Here is a 20,406-nt window from a genome sequence, read left to right on the forward strand (position 1 = left end):
CCCCCAGAGCATTGCTGGAGCTGGGTCACGCTTGCAACGCAGCTCCAGCAATGCGCTGCTTTCACGGCACAGATGCGTGATGCATCTGTGCCATTTTTGCCACATGGTGCGCCGCATTGTAAATGCGGTGCACCATGGGTGGCGGAGCTGCGGCGCACTATAACTGGCGCATCCCTGGGGATGCGCCAGTTATTGTAAATCTGCCCCTATACATTTAGCCAATGAGGGAGCACTTACTGATTAGACAGTAGAAAGTACTCCAGTTGAGTAGAGGTATTGCACAAAAAGGTGGCAGCTTCGTGGACAAACACGCAGGGCGGGATCCATTCTGCACCCTGTTAGACTAGTTTTTTGTGCCCTTCTGCCCTCTGTTAGACTCGTTTTTCCCTTGTTTTTGTGCCCTTCTGCCCTCTGTTAGACTCATTTTTCCCTTGTTTTTCTGCCCTTCTGCCCCTGTTAGATTAGTTTTTGTGCCCTTCTGCCCTCTGTTAGACTCGTTTTTCCCTTGTTTTTCTGCCCTTCTGCCCCTGTTAGATTAGTTTTTGTGCCCATCTGCTCTCTGTTAGACTCATTTTCCCTTGTTTCTCTGCCCTTCTGCCCTCTGTTAGACTCGTTTTTTGTGTCCTTCTGCCCTCTGTTAGACTTGTTTTTTGTGCCCTTCTGCCCTCTGTTAGACTCGTTTTTCCCTTGTTTTTCTGCCCTTCTGTCCACTGTTAGACTCGTTTTCCCTTGTTTTTCTGCCCTTCTGCCCTTTGTTAGACTGCTTTTTGTGCCTTTCTGCTCTCTGCATCACCACATCATCACTCAGCGCTACCCAGCATTACTCAGCACCACCACATTATCACTCAGCACTACAACATTATCACTCAGCACCACCACAGTACCACTCAGCACCACCACAGCATCACTCAGCACCACCAAAGCATCACTCAGCACCACCACAGCACCACTCAGTGCCACCACAGCATCACTCAGCACCACCACAGCATCACTCAGCACCACCACATTATCATTCAGCACAACCACAGCACCACTCAGAACCACCACAGCATCACTCAGCACTACCACAGAACCACTCAGCACCACCACAGCTTCAATCAGCACCTGCACAACACCACTCAGCACCACCACAGCACCACTCAGCGCCCACCACAGCATCACTCAGCGCCACCACAGCACCACTCAGCATCACCACAGCAGCACTCAGCACCACCAGAGCACCACTTAGCGCCACCCCAGCATCAATCTACACAAACTATTCAACAACAACTGGTTCAAATATGTTCTCTCAATGTTTCAAGCTTTATTACAAATGTCACAAAAAGATGTTCATATTTTACTTCTCTTCTTGGATTTTCCTCACAATAAAATACACTGAACATAATCTTCACAAAACTTTAACCAATTGCCATTATAAATTAAAATCAATTTTATTTAAGTATTAATTATTTAAAAAAATTAAAAGCCATTGTAATTTGTAATATCAATACATCTAAGTCACGTAAATACAAAACATGTTGCATTACAAATTCTATAGGTGTCACATTTGCGAAAGTTATAACAATTGGCATTGTAAATGACAAAGCTATTAATTTAGCTATTTTCAAAACCAAAACATTAATAAAAAAATTGATATTTACAAGACCAATAGCTCAAACTTTCCTAATGCGAGACCTATTGCATTGCAAATGCTTTGTTTTATATTGTCAGTGCTTCCTGTTGAGGTTTAATTTTCATGACAGGTGCCTCATTGCCTACTTGTAACTATTCTCTGACCCTGTTTCAAGGGTCAGAGCCGGGTCAGAGAATAGTTGCAAGTAGGCAACGAGGCTCCAGGAAGCCCTTACAGGCTTACAGCAGCAGGTGCCCAAGTTGAAGTTAATTTCTTTGTAACCCTTTTTTAAAAGGTTACAAAAAATTAGCTTCAACATTTGCACCTGCTGCTGTAACCCTGTAAGTGCTTGGCTGAAAATTCCTCTCCTCTGATTCGCGGATTTTACCGCAATTTCGATAGATTCGCGGATCGCGAAATCGCGGAAAATCCACAAATTCCGCAAGCACAACAAATTTTCAGCCCATGATTAATCTAAACTACAGAAGACCAAAACAACAAAAATTCAACATACACAGTTTAAAAATATGACTTTACAAAGAGTTCTAGAACTTGTACCAAAATAATCCACAGAGGCTTCACGTTTTGCCCAAAGTACCTGCATCTGTAGTAAGAGTTCCAAAAACAGCTGCAGCATTGAAAAACAAAGAGTTGCAGCACTCCTGAGACCTTGGGAGGCAAGGCGTTGTTGAGCGTTGTCGGGCAACGATGAGTCTGGTCTGTAGGGGTAGGGCGGCATCAAGTCTTTGTGCTAGTTCAGAGGTGCAGGTGATGCACAAGTACGAGATGTAGCTCTTCAGAATGCGACAGCGCCGATGAGCGTCATCGTCATCAGTGTCGATGTGACGTCAGTGAGCTGCTTGCTCACTCTCAGCGGTTATCGGCGCAGCGATAACAGGAGGCTGGCCTCCAGCAAAGACCTGGAGTCGATGCGAGGCGCTGGCGTCGATCACGGCCGATCACTGCTGGCGGCAGTGGACGTCGTGGGGCATCGTAGCTGCGGAGCGGGGAAGGCGCTCAGGTCCTTGACTTCATGAAGGGCTCCCGGTCTCAGTGCAGGGCACAGCGTCCCAGCGGTGGCATCGACGGCGTCCTAAATAAGGTTCTTTGGCTTCTTTTCCCTTGTTCAGCTCCCAAACAACCTCCAGAGAACCCACAACTGGATCAAGCACTCTAGGCAGGTAAGAACTCACACAGCAGAGTTCTGGGGAAAGCAGGGGGTGAAATCCTTTTGTGCCGGGGACGTCAAAACAGGAGGCCAGCTCTTCTCAGGCCCTTGGAGATCTCTTCAGCAGGGGTCACAGCAATGGCAAAAGTACATCCCCTCTCTTTGGCAGAATAGCAACTGCAGGTCAACCCACAAACACACAGCAGGTCAGTCCTTCTTCTTCAGTCTTTCAGCTTTTCTCCTTGGTAGAGGTTCCTATTTGATTCCAGGATGATCTAAAGTTCTGGGGTCTGGGTATCCCTTTTTATAACAATATTTTCTTTGTTCTCTGAAGGCAGAGAGGCCTTTGCCTCGTCCAAACCGGTTTTGGTCAGCCCTCGAGAATTCTGTTTACATGACTCATTCTTCCCTATGAGAGAGAGGGGCAGGTTCATCAGCCACCCAGCAGGAGGTGTAGTCAGCATTGTGGAAGGCTGGCACATCCCTATTCAGTCCCAAGTGCTATCCCCTCCCACCACCCAAGATGCAGATGGAGCTATTCAGCCCAGTGCTGACTCATCCAGCCTCCTGGAGCCACCCCAGACCCTGTCACTCACAAACCAGACAAGTCAATTCACAAACAGGCAGAGGCACACAGAAAGGTTAGACAAGAAAACAGCCATTTTCTAAAAGTGCTGTTTTCAAACACAGGATTTAAAAAACATCCTTCCTAAAAGATGTGTTATTAAACTCTGAGTTCAGGGATACCAGACTTCAATTTTCTATCTTGCTCCTATGGTAAGATATGTAGGTAAACATTTTACACAGCATTCTCCATTCTAGCCTATGGGCAAGATAGCCTTTCATTAGTGAAAAACGAAATAGGCAGTATTTCTCTATCAGAGCATGTCACTAACACTAGTATATGCTCTACCTTTCACATACACTGCACCCTATCCAAGGGGGGTACTTAGGGCATTCCATAGGGGTGTCCAATGTATACAGAAAGGGAAGGCCTAGGCCTGGCCAGTGGGGACACTGGTCAGGTCAGCATGACAGTTAGCAACGGCACACAGGCACTGCTGTGGCATTTTAGGGCTACTCATGTGGGTGGCACAATTAATGCTGCAGGCCCACTATTAGCATTTGAATCACCAGCCCTGGCACGCTCATTGCACTTTATTAGGGACCTACTGATAAAACAAATCTGTCAATCATGGATAACCAATCATAATAGCAATTTACACAGACAGCATATGCACTTTACCACTGATCAGCAGTGGTAAAGTGCCCAGAGTCTTATTCCCAGCAACCACAGTTCAGGAAAAACAAGGGAAGAAGAATCAAAACGTTTGGGGATAACCCTGCAAAAAGGGCCATTTCCAACAGTGTACAGTCATACTGAAGCGAGGCGTCATTTGTTCCCGGTACATTCTACTGTGATAACAGTCATATGCTCCCTGTACATTGTACTGAAATAACTTACTTTACGTGTAACATTTTGCTCTCCACGTCGATAATATGTGATGTTTCTCGGAACATTGTATATAACAATTGGCTTAATGTATCCGACGAGTGATTCATGCTGTAAAGCGCTCCGATACCTTCGGGTCAGGCTAGTGCTATATAAAACTCATAAAATAAAAAATAAAAAATAAAAGGTACAGGGACAGATCTGGAGGACTTCTGCTTTTCCCTAAGAGAGGAGAGCATCTTAGAACGAGCTCTGTAGCTCTAAGCTACCTGACCAATTTGACGTGAGTGTACTTCTTTGGAAGTCAACACGTGCTGACACCTTTTGGGGAACATAGTAGGAAGGGAGGAAAAGGGATGCCACTTTAGATGCAGAGTAGGGACAGATTATTCTAAATTCAAAAATAAAAATAAAAAAAGATTTGGATGCAGCATCCATACTCTGCTGTGTTGTCATATTGGAATTCATAATTGTATGCCTATTTTGTCATATGAACTATATTCGTAGATTAGGCTCTGCATTACTTTTCATGTATCTCTAGACCTTGATTTTGAGATGTGTCTATATTTGTACTAAATTTACAAAAGCTAAATTCGGAGTTCGTTGTTATTGGACACTTTTTGTCAGGCAATGAAAGGTCATTGGCCGGAGATATGTAAGTGAAATTATGTTACAAAATTCAGTGTTATCAATTGGTAGTAGAGGATGGTTGCCTCTAGAAGGGAGGGGAGGGGAGATTTTTTTTAAAACTGAATTAGACTTACAGAGCCCAAAAGAAAACCCATGCAGGGGAGCAGAGAATGGCGGGCGTAGATTGAGATCAGCGGAAGCTGATGGTGCCGCGAAGACAGCGGTAGCGTGAGTATGAATAGAGTGTGTTTTAGATTGCGGTGAATTGATTGTGTGATGCCTTCCGGAGTTGGATTGATAGTCAAGTGAATGTGAGGTTATTTATTTTTTTTTTTAAACTTTATTGTGCAATTAGTGAAGATTACAACCATGGGCCTACAACCTGAGGGGCCGGCCGCTAGAACACGTAAAAGCGACCATTGTTCAGCACAAAATTGTGGCCGATCTTCTAGAGGTCTGGCAATAATACAGGATACGATTCGCAGCAACACAGGATAAAATCAGGATATAATAGTATTTTGTTTTTTTATAAAAGGAACAAAGAAAAGAAATGAACAAATCCCAAGGCATAAAATAGTATATACGGGGGACCCTCAAATACAAGATGAACGAACAAGCAAGCGGTAGAGATGGTCAGGGGGGGAGTCAGTGGGGAAGTAAAAAATCAGGAAGGAAAGTAGACTACACAGGGAGAAAGGGAGATGTCTGGATTATCTTCAAACGGGGGTGTGCATATGTTTCCTCTATAGGCGTTCAATTGTCCCCAGATTCTAGTCCACGCCCCAGGTTTGCCCCTAGCCAAATATACAGTCTTCTCTCTAAACACACACCAGTCCATATTCTCCTTCCATACTGACACGGTGGGGGGCCATTGGGAACCCCACAACTGCGCGATATCTCTCTTAGCAATCATGTTCCCAAGGGCCTCCCACCGGGCCTGGGCGACGTTGTAATCATTCGGCTCCCACACATTCAACAGACATCTCCGGGCCTCAGGCAGCAGAGCAACTCCGGTGACACTTTCCATCACAGCATGCACCCGAGTCCAATGCGCAGCCACCTCCTGGCATTCCCAGAGGATATGAAGGAAAGTAGCACTCAAACCACATCCATGCTTACATAACCTGTCTGCAGAGAAGCCCATTGAGACCAAACGAGGACCGGTAACATACACGCGATGAAGAATTTTGAGTTGGACGAGACGGAGACGGGCGGGAATGGCTACCTCCTTCGGGGGAGACTGTACAGACTGCCAGTCTTCATCATCCAGTTCCAACCCGTCACCAACCCAGGCCTCCCTGAGACGCACGAGGAGATCTGCCCGATTGTTTATTAACTTCTGCTATATTAATGAAATCGTACTATCAGGCAGACGACCATCGAGTATGCGGTCTTCCAGTGGGGAGGACTCAGGAACATTGGCATCGGTAGCGAAGACCGATGTCAAGGCATGGCAGACCTGGGCATACCTAAAAAACTCTCTTTCACTCAGCTCATATTCATTCTGAAGTGTCTCAAAAGTTTTAACCACACCCTTCACCTAAAGGTCACCCACTCTACTTATACCAATCATATCCCATTTCTCAAAACCTTTCGTTGTCCAGAGGCATACCAATCTCTCCGATGCATACAAGGGGGTCGCACGTGCCAACCGATCCTTCCAGCCCAGGGCAGCATTTGCATCCCTCCAGACGCGCACAGCAATCATAGTGGGCCCTGTTAAATTTCTCCCTGCTGTCCTAGAGTAGAGCGCCCTGTTGTAATTCCCCCCCCAGCAATTGATACTTGTCCATCTCAAATGCCGGATTTGGGCTGGGTGCATACATTGCGTGGTTAATCGCGCACAGCTGAGAGGCCCAATAGTACCGCCTGATATCCGGGAGCGCCATGCCCCGTCATACCAGGGGAGAGTTAGTTTAGCAAGAGAAATTCTAGCACGGCCATCCCAGATGATCCGCCTCTGTAGGCTTTCCACCTTCTGAAAGTAACTTGCCGGGATGATGTCAAATGAATTCTGGAGTGCATATAAAAACCGTGGCAGGGACATCATTTTAAAAAGCGCGGCACGACCGAGCGGTGACAGCGACAATCTACGCCAAGGAACCACATCAAGATTCAACCTCTGGAGAGGGGGGAGAAGATTGCGCTCGTAACGAGCAACAGGGTCGAGCGACACGAAGAACCCCGAATATTTGAAACCCGTCTGGGAAACCTGAATAGGAAATCTACGTGGCAAGGGAGGGAGACCACCTGAAATTACATACACACAGGATTTATTCCAATTTATGACCAAACCCAAATTGTTGCCGAACGAGGTGAGAACATCAAACAGGACGTTAAGCGATTTACGGGGGGAGTTAAGGTATAAGAGAATATCGTCGTCATACAGCGAAATCCGATCTTCAAAATCAGGAGTCCAGCGAATGCCCTTGATCGACGGCTCCCACCGGAGCCAGGCTGCAAGGGGCTCCAAGGCAAGCGCGGAGAGTAGGGGGGACAGGGGGCACCCCTGTCTCGTACTCCTCCCAAGAGTGAAGGAGTTGGATACTCGGCCATTAACAACCACCTGAGCCAACGGTTCCCTGTAGAGAAGCTGGACCCACCCTATAAACTCCGAACCGAAGCCAAATTTCGCGAGGGCGGCCCAGAGATAAGGCCACTCTATCGTATCAAAGGCCATCGTGGCGTCCAAGGAAGCCAAGATGGCCGGCTCTTGAAGAGACCCACCCCTCGCGAGAACACCATGCAAGTGCCGCAAGTTGAGTGCGGTGTTTCGATGTGGGATAAAACCAGATTGATCCGGGTGGATCAGATCACAAATCACTGTAATCAGACGATTGGCGAGAACTTTGGCCAGGACTTTAGGTTCGGCATTCAACAGGGAGATGGGCCTGTACGAGGAGCAGCGATCCCGAGGCTTGCCATCCTTAGGAATTACGACAATTGTTGCTAAACGCTGATCACAGGGGAGGACGCCAAGGTCTCGTGACTCCAGGAACATATCGCGGAGATATGGTGCTACCTTGTCGGGTCGCAGTTTGTACAGTTCAATGGGCAAACCGTTTGGACCCATAGCCTTGCCCGAACGGACAGAACGAATAGCGATCGCAATCTTATCCGCAGACAATGGAGCATCCATTAACTCTCGGTCTTCCTTGGAGAGGCGGGGCAGCGCAATATCGCGCAGCAACAAATGGGAGTCTTCCTCATCTCTATCAGACACCGGGGAATACACAGTACGAAAATAATCTGCAAAACACTCCACAATCTCACTTGGGTCAGTCACACACTCTTCATTCAAAGTCTGAATCACAGGGACCACACAATTCACCCTTTCTTTCTTATCAAGCCATGCAATCAATTTACCCGCCTTGTACCCAACATCATACAATCTACCCTGCTGCTCCCTGTGCATTGCTTTGGCAGCATCCGTGACAAGGGACTTATAGTCCAGCTGCTTCAAACCAAGGGCGTGGAGTCCCTCCTGGGTGACGCCTGATTCTAGGTCATTCTCCAGGTCAGCCAATTCACCCTCAAGACACACAACCTCTTGATTCTTTGTTTTCTTGGCTTCAGAAATGAAGGATAAGGCCTGTCCACGAATAACAGTCTTGAAAGCTTCCCACAGGGACACAGAAGAGGAAACAGACCCCTCATTTTCCAGGAAATAGTGGTCTAGGGATTTATCAAACTGTTACGGGTCTTGGGATTACGCAGATACCAGGGGTTAATGGGGGCGACCCGTCGCACCATTCGCCCCAGTATCCATACAAAGCCACAATGGGGAGTGATCCGAGATGCCCCGGGCCAGGTGTCTAATCTCTCTGACAGAAGGGGACTGGGCAGCGGGCATGAGAATGTAATCGAGTCTGGAGAGACTTCCGTGGCCCCCAGAATGAAAGGTGTACTGACTCTGCGTCGGATGCATCAACCTCCAGCAGTCTACCAAACCAAAAGTGTCCAAAAACCTGCCAAGCCATGACTGGGACTTAGAAAGAACCCTAGGGGGGTGACGATCTAAAGTACCAGAAACAACAGAATTAAAATCCCCACCCATAAGGAGAGTACCATCAGGGAGCTCCAGCATCACACGTCCGATATCTGAAAAAGTGGAGGTCTGGAAACCCGGTGTAACATATACAGTGAGCAAAGAAAGAGTCTTACCCTCCCACCTACCAGTGAGGGCGGTGTAGCGCCCCCTATCGTCGAGGATTACATTGTCAATCTCCAGGGGGAGTGAGGACCGAACAAGAATACCCACCCCCCTAGAACCAGTGGTGAACCCGGAGTGTGCAACAAGGCGATAGCCCCACCTATTCATGACCTGGCACATATTTCCCACCAGATGCGTCTCCTGCAAAAGTACCACATCTGGGCACAGGCAACGCAAGAACTGCAGTACCACTCCCCGTTTTATTTGATCACTCAATCCATTGACATTCCAAGATATTAACCTCAACCCACTACCCCCATCCCAACAAGTGATGCAGAATTAACCCCACAAAGAGCAGAAACTTTGAAGCATTAAGAAAAACAATACGGTGCCTTGAGAAAGAAAAATAAACCCACAAACACCCCTTCCCACCCCAACCAACACCCATTACAACTCCCCCCTCCCTGCACCCCTGCAGTAGACTAAAAAGCCACCCCAACATGCATTGTGCCTGTCGCCCTAACATTTCCCAATCTACAAAAAGACCCTGGAGGAGGAAAGAGGCCCATCCCCCCGCCACCCTCGGGCAAAAATCAGTGAACTACGAGCGAAAGAAAATTATTGAACCCAGCAGTACAAAGTCAAGTGTTCGGATATCAGGGGCCGAGACATCACTTCTGTTCAGGCTCACCACCACCGGGGTGCTCAATTCGATCGTTCCAGGCAGGCAGAGAATCCAGCCAGTCACTCACATTCTCTGGTCGGTCAAAGAAAAATGTCCAGCATTGCATATCTCAGGCCTAAGTCACGGAGACGTCGCTTCATACCCTGAAAACCCATCCTTTGCCTCTGGACAAGCTGAGTGAAGTCCGGGTAAAAGTTGTCTGTGGAGTTTTCGAATTTCACCGGGGGGCTCACCCTCGAAGCTTGCAGGATAGCATCACGGTCCCTGAAGTGAAAGAGCTTGGCGATGATAGGCATCGGAGGGGCGCCCGGTTTTGGCTTTCCACCCGGGACGTGATGGGCACGCTCCACTGCAAAGAAATTGCTCAGTCCAGAAGGGGCAAGGTGCTTCATGACAAGGTCCTCCACCAGGAGATCCTTTGAATGATTCTCAGGGTTTTCCGGGACACCTATGACGCGGATGTTGTTGCGTCTTGCCCTATTCTCGAAATCTTCCAGCCGATGAGCCATGAGGTCATTAGTTGATTTAAGATTGCCAAGTTCGGTTTGAAGTTCCAACACATAGGCCGTGAGGCTAGAAGTCTTCAAATTCAACAATTTCACCTTCTCGTTGGTTTTGAACAGGTTGGCTCTAATCAGGTTGACATCAATGGCAACCGTGTCTATTTTGTGAGCAAGAGCCTCACACTGTTGGCCGATGGTCTCCTTCATTCTGTTGATGGCACTCATAACGTCCTTAAGAGACGGCTCAGTAGGCGCGGTCGAATCTTCCTTGGCATCCTCCGGGGTACGGCTGGCGCCACCAGGGGATCCTTTAGACTGAGTATACTGAGCCATAATGTTGATTTGGACCAGTCACCCAGGAAGGGGCGCCTTCGTTTTCCGTTTCTCGGCTTCGGCCTTGGCCGCCATACTGGAAGATGCGCCCCGGAGGGGCCCGTGAGACCTAGTGAAAATGGCCGCATGCGGGCAAGTCACCAAATGTCCACAAAAGCAGGCTCGTGTGGCCGAGGCAAAGACACAGTCCGACCCAACTGCATGGAGGGTAGAGTCACACTCTGACTAAACAAACACTGGACAGGTCTCCGACAGAACGGAACTGTCCCGCAGTCAGACAATGCCAGGACCCAAAAGTGAAACCGAAAGTTGATGCAGGGCTACTGGGGAAAGACCCCTCAGCCATTGTTGTTCAACTTCATCCCGGCGTACCAATTCGCCTAGTCCGCAGCTTACCGCAGGGTGGGCCTCAAAAGTTCGAATCAACATAGCTTCGGTTCCCAGAGTCCGAATCAAAATTTTTAAAGAGCTAAGAGATCAGCCGAGGTTCCTCTTCAATAACCCATCTGAAAATTCAGGATTTCGTCAGGAAAAGTTGCGAAGAGTGGCGAGGGTCCCGGGAGCTCTGTGCTCACGCGGCCATCTCGGATGCTCGCGTAGCTCCTCCCCCGAACGTGAGGTTATTAGTTTACTGGTCCAAATATGGGCGGATCAAGAGGTTTTGGTAAATGGACTCAAGAGAAGTCCAAGATCCCGGGATAGTTTTGTAGTTGTAATCGTCTGAACATTAATGTGGGTGTCGTGGAGTGCTATCGATGGCTCACTTGGGGTAGGGAACTTTGTGTGAATGGTTTTAGAGAATTGCTTGTGGAAAACCTCAAGCCAGGGGTGTACTACAGCGATTCAAGTGACTGACACAGGTCGTGGGTAACTGGGTGTGAATCTTTTTGAGTGAGTGTATACTATTGATCTTTCTAGACAGCAGGCAAATACTGGTTTTATGTAACTGTATGTTGCTGTGGCTTGGTTTGGTAGGTTTTTGTAATCAGTTACTTGGTTGTGTGAATGTGAGAGCAAATGTACAAGCTGAAATTTAAAGGAGGGTGAACCGCTGTGGAGAAGGAATGGTGACGTCAGAGTGTGCTGTGCTGGGATAGGCTGGTTGGTGTAAAGCTGTGCTGAGATTGGTGGGTGCATGCAAAAAATGTTGGAAAAGAAAATTGTGTATTGTATTGAATTAAGTTCAAAATGAGATGTTTCAAGTTATTGCAAGATTTATGTAGAGGAAATTCAGGAGCAGTGACTCGAGTCGGGAAGAAGCCCCGCCAGAGGATACCCCAGCACACTATATAGCAGCGAATGTAGGATGGCATACAATTGTGTGGCTTTAAAACTGGTATAAGATTACAGAAAAGGAAGGAGAATTGGCTTTCCCATGATATGGGTCATTTTGATTGGATGTGTTGTATCAATTGAGAGGTGTAATATCTTCATTAAAACCTCTACCTAGACCCACTAAATTTGAGAGCTAGGCGAAGAAAAAATTCTCAAGGGAGGATGAGAAAAGCCATGAACGGATCAGGATGCCATGTGGGGCGCACAGTTGAAGAGATAGAGGGTAGATACCATAGAGGGAGAGAGATTGTATCCATTGTTCTTACAGGGAGCTAGTGCAAAGATGGGAAATACTGGAGATGACAGCGATACTGATGACAGTCTGTTGGATAGACTGTTGGCAGAGCATCCTCCCCCTTGCAATCCTTAGACTGAAGAGAGAAAGCAAGAAATGGTAGAAGGAAGCCTAGAAGGAGTGGGAACAGATCCAACAGGAGTAAGTTCATGAGTACTGGTAAGAATTTCATTAGGATCAGAACTTGAAAATACGAAATGAGAGGAACTAACTGTGACATAATGTTGCCAGAAGCTCTTACGGTACTGGTTACCATTGAACCCGTAGTCTCAATATACAATCCAAGCATGGGAGATAGTGGGAGGCAACAACAAATGGCAAGAAGTGAAGGTTCTAACTCTGGAGGGAGTCTTACTATGGGAACAAGTGTGCCCTTGGGGCCTGTGGAGACTAGTACCCTGTTGGCAGCAACAGCAGACCCTTCAAGGGTAAATACAAGATTAGAAGTGAGACGAACAAGATCATTGGCAAATTCTAAGTCAGAAATACGAATGTGGGTTCCACCAGTACAGGAAAGTATAGGGAGTGCAGCCGAAATAGGAATGAGACGAGAGATGGAAGAAGGTCAGAGAAGCCGAAGTTGTGCTAGAGAGAGACCATGCTATGTGACAAATTAAGGAAGAATTGAATTTGCAGTAAAGGTAAGATTGTTGGATGCACTGAAACTGAAGGCAGAGGTCGATGAGGTGACAGATAGAAATCTACTATTGGAAAGAATAGATTTATATGAACCAGATGAATTGCTGTTTGTGGCTAAAGACGTCACTCGAAAGGCGAAAAGAGCATATGAGTCATTTGTTCAGCTAGCCCGGAAATATGATGTAGATTTGACAAAAACGAAAATATTACAGGGAAATCACAGATTGAATTACACAAACCAGGAATTAGTAGTAGGGTTGTAAGCACACATTAGAAAATTAGTCATAGGAAAGAGGGCATGAAAAGCACTCGATCGAAGGGAAGAGAAGTGGTCTAAGAAAAACACAGTGAGGAGGGGAATAGGAAATACCCCACCTCCTGGAGTGGGGACAGAGAGAGTAGGACATTATCCGTTATGGAAAGTACGGAATGGGGGGTACGTTCCTGTGTGTATAGATTTGAATACCCTCTTTGATATAGTAGCCCCAGGAGATTTGTGGGCGGCTTACAAGATTGCAATTGAGTGGCCCACTTCAGAACCAACCAGGGATCCCATAACCCATAGTCCATCCCGCAAGGTAATGAAGAAATATGAACACGCAATTACGTGGATGCGGGCAAAAGTAGGCCCTCGAACTGTTGATTGGTTCAAGATAGATCGTACCACTCAGGAGCCAAAGGAATCAGTGCCTCATTATTACGAGAGGATCTTGTTGACTTTCAAACAGGATAGTGGCCTTGATGTCCTCGAAAAAAAGATACATGGACAATTTGTCTCAAAATGTGTGATAGAATTGAGAGCTGAGATAAGTTTGATGATTCAGCGACATCTGATATGTTGGCAGAAAAAGAAGGTGGATGACATTCTGTGTTATGCTAAGTACTATAGTGATCAGGTAGTGTCCCCGCATAATAAAATGAAGGATAAGTTGCTGATGGTGCAGTTGAGGAACCCTGAAAGACCAGACCAGGCACAGGGAAACGGAGGAACAATGGGTCGATGGCAAGGGAGTGGTTGCAGCATGTGAGAAAAGATGACAAGTTACCAGGGACAGGGAAGAGGATAAGGAATGGATGCAGGTACAAGAACTGTATGGGTTAACTCTAGGAGAAGCACTGATTGTCATTATTGTCACAAAATCTGCCATTGAAAGCATGAGTGTCACTCAAATCCTGCCAATCAAATACAAAATAAGGAAACTGTGCAGGTATCTGATGGACTGAACACAGTGACTAGACCTAAGTCCATGTATGGGGAGGTTTGGAACCTCGAGTTCAAGTGCAGGTGCCTCAACCCCTTAGGATTGCTACAGGAAACTTTGTGTACCAGCAAATGCCTTTCATTGAATTGACCGACAACTATGATCCCAAAACATCGAGAGGAAGATGTGAGAAGTGGGAAGAGGATTGCAACTTGTGGAGGGTGATATCAATTGTCACCTGATCATATTTTTAATTGACACTGGTGCAGCTCGATCTACTTTGAGGTCAGCGATAGTTCCAAATTTGTCACTTTATTGACAGTCAATTCAAGTGGTAGTAGTGACGAATTAGAAGATGACTAATCCTCTAACCAATGAGTTACCAGTGAGAATGGGAACTTTTCAGGACCGACACCAATTTGTGGTGTGTGATTCGAGTCCGGTTTGTTTATTAGGATGTGATCTCTTGTGCAAGAATTGTACCATCTAATGTACTCCGAAGGGAATGGAGCTACAGATTTGTGACACCGATGCTGTTTTTAAAATGGCAAGTCAAAATTTGTGTGCGGAAATGTTCACTGTTCAAACCAAAGATGATCTGCCAGTGTATTTGAGGGACTCTGTGAATCCCGTGGTGTGGGATTTTACAGGGGAGGAGATAGGTTTGATTTGAGGAGTCAAAACTGTCAATCTACAGGTCAAACTAATTGCAGACTTTCCAAGGACATCACAGTATAAGTTAACACCTGAGACCGTGGCGGGAATAACACCAGTGATTGATTCAATGATTGCGCAAGGCGTTCTGAAGGAGATTAGAGGAAGCCCTTGTAATTCACCTATATTGGGGCTGCAGAAACCCAGCGACAAGTATAGAATATCACAGGATTTGCAACATGTAAATGAGATTGTTATTCCATGTTGTCCTGTGGTACCAAATCCAGCTGTGATTTTGTTCTAAATACCCTGTGAAGCCGAATGTCTTTTCATCCATGAGGAGAGCTGATTTGTATTTGCTTTCCAGCTGGAGAGCCATTTGTTAACATGGTGTTGTATCCCACAACGGTATATAGAACGTTTGTCTATCTTTAATCACATTTTTGAAAAAGAATCTTGAGGCTCTGACAATGCCACAGAATTTTAATATTGTGCAATACATATGATCTTTTGATTGCCTCAGAGACCGAAGATGCATGTAGGATAGATACGTTGGCTTTGTTGAATCATCTGGCAGAGAATGGAAATAGGGTGTCACCTGGCGAACCTCAGTACTGTTTGTCTGAAGTACAGTATTTGGGGCATCAAATTGAAAAGGAAAAGAGAAAGGTCCCACCAGATCGCATAGAGGTGATTTTGCAAATGGGTACTCCAAAGACGCAGAAAGAAGTCTGAATGTTTTTGGGAATGGTCGGCTATTGTGGATAGTGGATCCCAAAGTTTTCTCTGTACACAAAGCCTTTATTAAGGTTAACACGAAAGGACATAAGTGATCCGGTGCCATGGGATGACAATTGTTTCAGGGTCTTCTAGGAGCTAAGGGAAATCTGTTGCTATGCTCTAGCTCTTAGAATGCTTGATTATAATAAAGCGTTTTTGCTTTCCTGTCATTAGAAGGATGTGCCCGTAGGCTAGTAGCTTATTTTTCAGCCACCTTTGATCCAGTGGCTTCTGTGTAGCCCGGATATCTCAGATCCGTTGCTGCAACTGGTGTCAGCAGTGAGAGATGTGAAAGCCTTTTAATGGGTCAACCCCTTACAGTATATGTACTGCACTCAGTGGAACTCCTGATGATGAGAACTAAAACCCAGTACCTGACTAACAACAGGTACACCAAGTATGTGCAAGTGATACTAGCATCTGAAAATGTGACTTTGAAAATATGTTCTATGTTAAACCCTGCCACACTGATACCATATCCACCTGTAGAAGGTGAAGATTGTGAGGAGCATGCCTGCCTAGATATGACTGAGCTTTCTACCAATCCCCGACATGCTATTGTTGATGAACCTTTACCTGAATCTGATCTGGTCCTCTTTGTTGACAGTTCATGTTTAAGAGACAATGGAGGTTGTTTGAGAGCAACTTTTGCTATTTATACTATTTCTGGAGTTGTGGAAGTCTCTTGTTTACAAGGAGTATTTATTGCCCTAAAATTGCATGTTTAAGTTCGGATTGAGTCAGAGTGACTATCTTTACAGATAGCCAGTATGGGTTCAGATTAGGGCAGTTACGTTCACAGAGAGGGTTCCTAACATCATCAGGATCTCCTATCAGAAATGGAGAATATGTGAGACAGCTGTTAGAGGCATACAGAAACCAAACGAAATAGCAGTGGCAAAGTGTGCAGCACATGGAAAGGGGAGGATTTTGTCACCAAAGGAAACTGCTACTCCGACAAAGTGGCTCGTTTTTGTGATATACATGCTTGTATATTCAATGGAGACTATATGGGGGAGAGCACAGAAGAGACAGTTCAGTTCAGTTCATATATCTTTATTCGGTTGCTATACTTTTTTAGAAACCATAAAAGTACATAAAAGCATTTCATAATATAAATATTGTTTAAAAGACATGATTAAAAGGAGAGCTGGGTTAATTATACAATCATAATTACAAAACAGGGCGTTCAAAAGGACAAATCTGATTATATCACAATAAAGTGCTAGTGCGTCAGAAGTTAATCGTAGTTACAGCAACATTTTATACAAGCCTTAAGAAAACAAGCAATACATTTGGCACTAAATTCAGAATCTAGGTGTTGTAATGCAAGAAAAGCGGGGTGGTAACTTCTCAAGCCCATAGATATCAATAGGGGACTGATCCATCACTTGCGTGGAAACTCAGAGTATCTACAGAATAATACTACATGAATTGTGGGCTGTACCAAGGTTCCATCACATGGACACACAGTATGTAATTTTGACCAATCATGCTGCTTCGGAAAAGTTACAATACGAAAAAAAGTATTGAAACAAATCCGGGTCAATAGATATTTTTCATAGGTATTCAGATGATACAATAAATACGGTTGAATCCCTGGTGTAGTCTGGATAGTTAGGATCTGGCAATTCGAACATTTTATAATTTCCTGGGTTAATCGTAACTCCCTTAAAAGGGATAAACATATAGTTTTCAGATTTCTCCTCGAAATACTTGCTATAGATAATGGTTGGAAAAAATAAGAAGCAAGATTTAAATCCTTTAGGAAGTTACTCACATATGCCAACCACAGAATTTTTACCCAGTTTGCCAGCCCAGTACAATCCGTAATGAGGGAACTTGTCAGTTTACACTGATCCGTTGTCCAAACACAATGCCATAAAAGAATTGGCTGAATTCTGATATTATCTGTTATATAATCCATACTTAACTCAATATGGCAACCGTAGGTCGGAGAACTCTGCGGGACTGCCAGCAGGTATCTAATAACTCCGTTCGCTACCTTCTGAAGAGAGTCTACGGCAACGTGGCCCCACACCCTGGCACCATATACTGCTACACTATGGCATTTCGCCTGGTACATTTTAATCATGACTTCGGGGGGAGGCTTCCCTAACTTTTGGGCAAATGCTACCAAGGCAGTAGTAGCTCTTAAAAATTATAATTTCCTGGTGCTAATATAATAGCCTGTTGCCAACAGGATTTATTATCAATTAATACACCCAAGAATGGATAAACATTGGTACATTTCAGTTTAGTATTATCAATAAAGATTGATTTTAACTTCTTTACCCTTTTACCTACATGTATTACGAAGGTTTTCTTAATATTGACCATAAGGTCCAGGGATGCCATAAATTTACTGTAACTGTTAAGAAGATGCTGTAGTTGAAGAGATGTTCTGGCCATGATCACCGCATCGTCCGCATAGAGTAATGCGGGAATTGGACGGCGGTCAATTGCAGGAAGGTCCTGGCTCCCTTCCAACATAGCCAGTTCTAGACCATTTGTGTAAAGATTGAAAAGAAAGGGAGCCAGAACACAACCCTGTCTGACTCCCTTGGTGACGGCAAATGAATTGGTAAGTTCACCGTTAGCACCATATCTGACTCTGGCTGAAGCCTCTGAATATAATTCACGCAAAAATACAACCAACGGGGGTCTTTACCTATTTTCAAGAGTATTGACCATAGTTTAGAGTGTGAAACACAATCAAGCGCTGCGGTCAAATCAACATAAACCAAATGTAGGTGACCACTCTTTACCCCGACATATTTACTGATTAAAAGGGAGAGAGATTTAATGCTTGCTCAACAGTTCCCAGACCCTCCCGGAACCCATATTGTAAATCTGACACTATTTGATTTACATTGGCCCAATCTTGTCAGCACTAGCCGACCGGCCACTTTACCAAGGGAGTCCAGGAGGGAAATGGGCCTGTTGCAGCCTGGGTTTTTTCGGTCTCCCTTTTTAAAGATGGGGAGCAGCATTGATGTTGACCAAGATTTAATAAGTCCAGTCGTTGTTGCGGCTTCAAGGACCCGAGTTAGAATCGCTGAGTCCAAGGTCCAAGTTATGGGTGAATATATCTACTGGCACCCTCTCCGGGCAAGGAGCTTTGCCTGTCTTTGAAGCTGTCAGAGCATTAATTACTTCATTATGATCGAAGACTAAATGTATCGGGTATATTTGTCGCTCGGGGGGAACACCCTCCCTATCACCCTCGCTATCAATCTAATTTGGACCTACTTCTGAATTAAAACATTTTGAGAAATGGTTAACTCAAGCTGCTGCGTCCACCACTACTTCAATTCCCAGGACAGAGTTTGATTCCGAAAGAAATGGGGTTATGACTACTCGCCAAAAGGTAGAACTATCATTCATGCGACAACTCGCATGGAGTTGTTCCCATAAGCCTTTTTTTATTTCCATCCTACACTTTTTCATGGCCAAGTTATATACCTTTCTTAATTTTCTAATTTCTTCTTTCTCTCTCTTAGTTTTACGTAAAGCGGCCTTTAAGCGTGAGTAGGTCTTCGTACATTCATAGTTAAACCAAACCTTTTTTTAGTTTATTATTAAACTTCTGTTTACGAAATAGCTCTTCTCTTATAATATTAGTAATGTCCATAAAACTGGACAGAATCAGCTCGTAAGGAGACTCCAGGTTGAGGCAAATTTCCAATAAAGGAAGTGCTCTACTTACCACCTTAGCTGTAATTACATCTGGGTCTACTTTTGCCCACTTAACAGAGTACCCATTTATCTTGTCCAGACTCAAAGCTTGTTGGTTTAATAAGGTGACAGGAGTGCTTTTTCTAAAAGCAGTCGGGACTGATAGAATAAGGCTATTAGGAAAGTGGTCACTACTAGCATTGTCTCCAGTTTTAAATTTGCACAGCTGATCCTTCAGAATATAAAATACTAATATAAAATCAATCACCCTAGAAAAACCCCTTCTATGAAAAGTAGAAGAAAAATCTACGGGTGGGGCTACCAATTCATTGGCAAAACCCAACTCAAGAGAGAAGAAATGCTTATTGAGACAGTTCCCATTATTGGTATGTGAGAAGTGGGTTAAATTACTCCCACATTTGTCCTGAATTCCACATTTATTGGTTTTGTAATCTTTACAAAGTGAAATATTAAAATCTCCACCCCAAATCAAATTACATGAGGTATTCATGTGTTTAATCTGCATCTCCATTAAAAAAGAACAATTTCATTTAGGACATTAACTGAATCATGTATAGACAAGTTGTTATAAAAATTAACCAAAAAAGAAGTGGACAATTTATTCACCACTATTTTGAGGATTTGGTAATTCTTTTCCATCTTCAGCTCAACTATCTCCTTTACTGAAAGGTCATTTGATATATAAATTACCAACCCTCCTTTGGGTCTGCCCGAAGCAGAAGGACGAGCACTTGAATTGTAGGATTTGTACCACTGAAGATGAATTGGGGTGGTCGACCAGGTTTCCTGGAGACATACGATATTATATTTCCTAATTGTTTCTAACCAGGAGTACATATCTATTTTTGAGCGTAACCCTGCTACATTCCAAAATGTCATTACAAGTTTAAGTTTACAATCTTTTTGATCGTCTGTTGATAGATGGTCAGAGAGTACATTTGGACCTATACCATGGGAGGGAAGTAATACAGAAAAGGGAGACTTTACAGAAAGTGGCATAGACCCAACCATCCACTAAGGAGCCATCTGTTATCAGAATTTGCGAGTTCCAATAGAGAATTGAGTTGCCAGAATTTTCTTTAGGTATTGACATTTCTAGTTGGGAAATAACCTTACTGGGTTAAAGGTAAGGGGAAGGACCTGTCTGGGAACGTGTATCTATCTGTCATTCAATATTATTCAACCCTGATAGTACATTAAATCTATAGTAAAGATCGGTTGGGGTTGAATATAGGCTCCTTGTTGGTTTCTCCAGTCAAAATGTT

Source organism: Lissotriton vulgaris, chromosome 2_1 (genome assembly GCF_964263255.1).
Source record: "Lissotriton vulgaris chromosome 2_1, aLisVul1.2, whole genome shotgun sequence".
Classification (NCBI taxonomy): Eukaryota; Metazoa; Chordata; class Amphibia; order Caudata; family Salamandridae; genus Lissotriton; species Lissotriton vulgaris.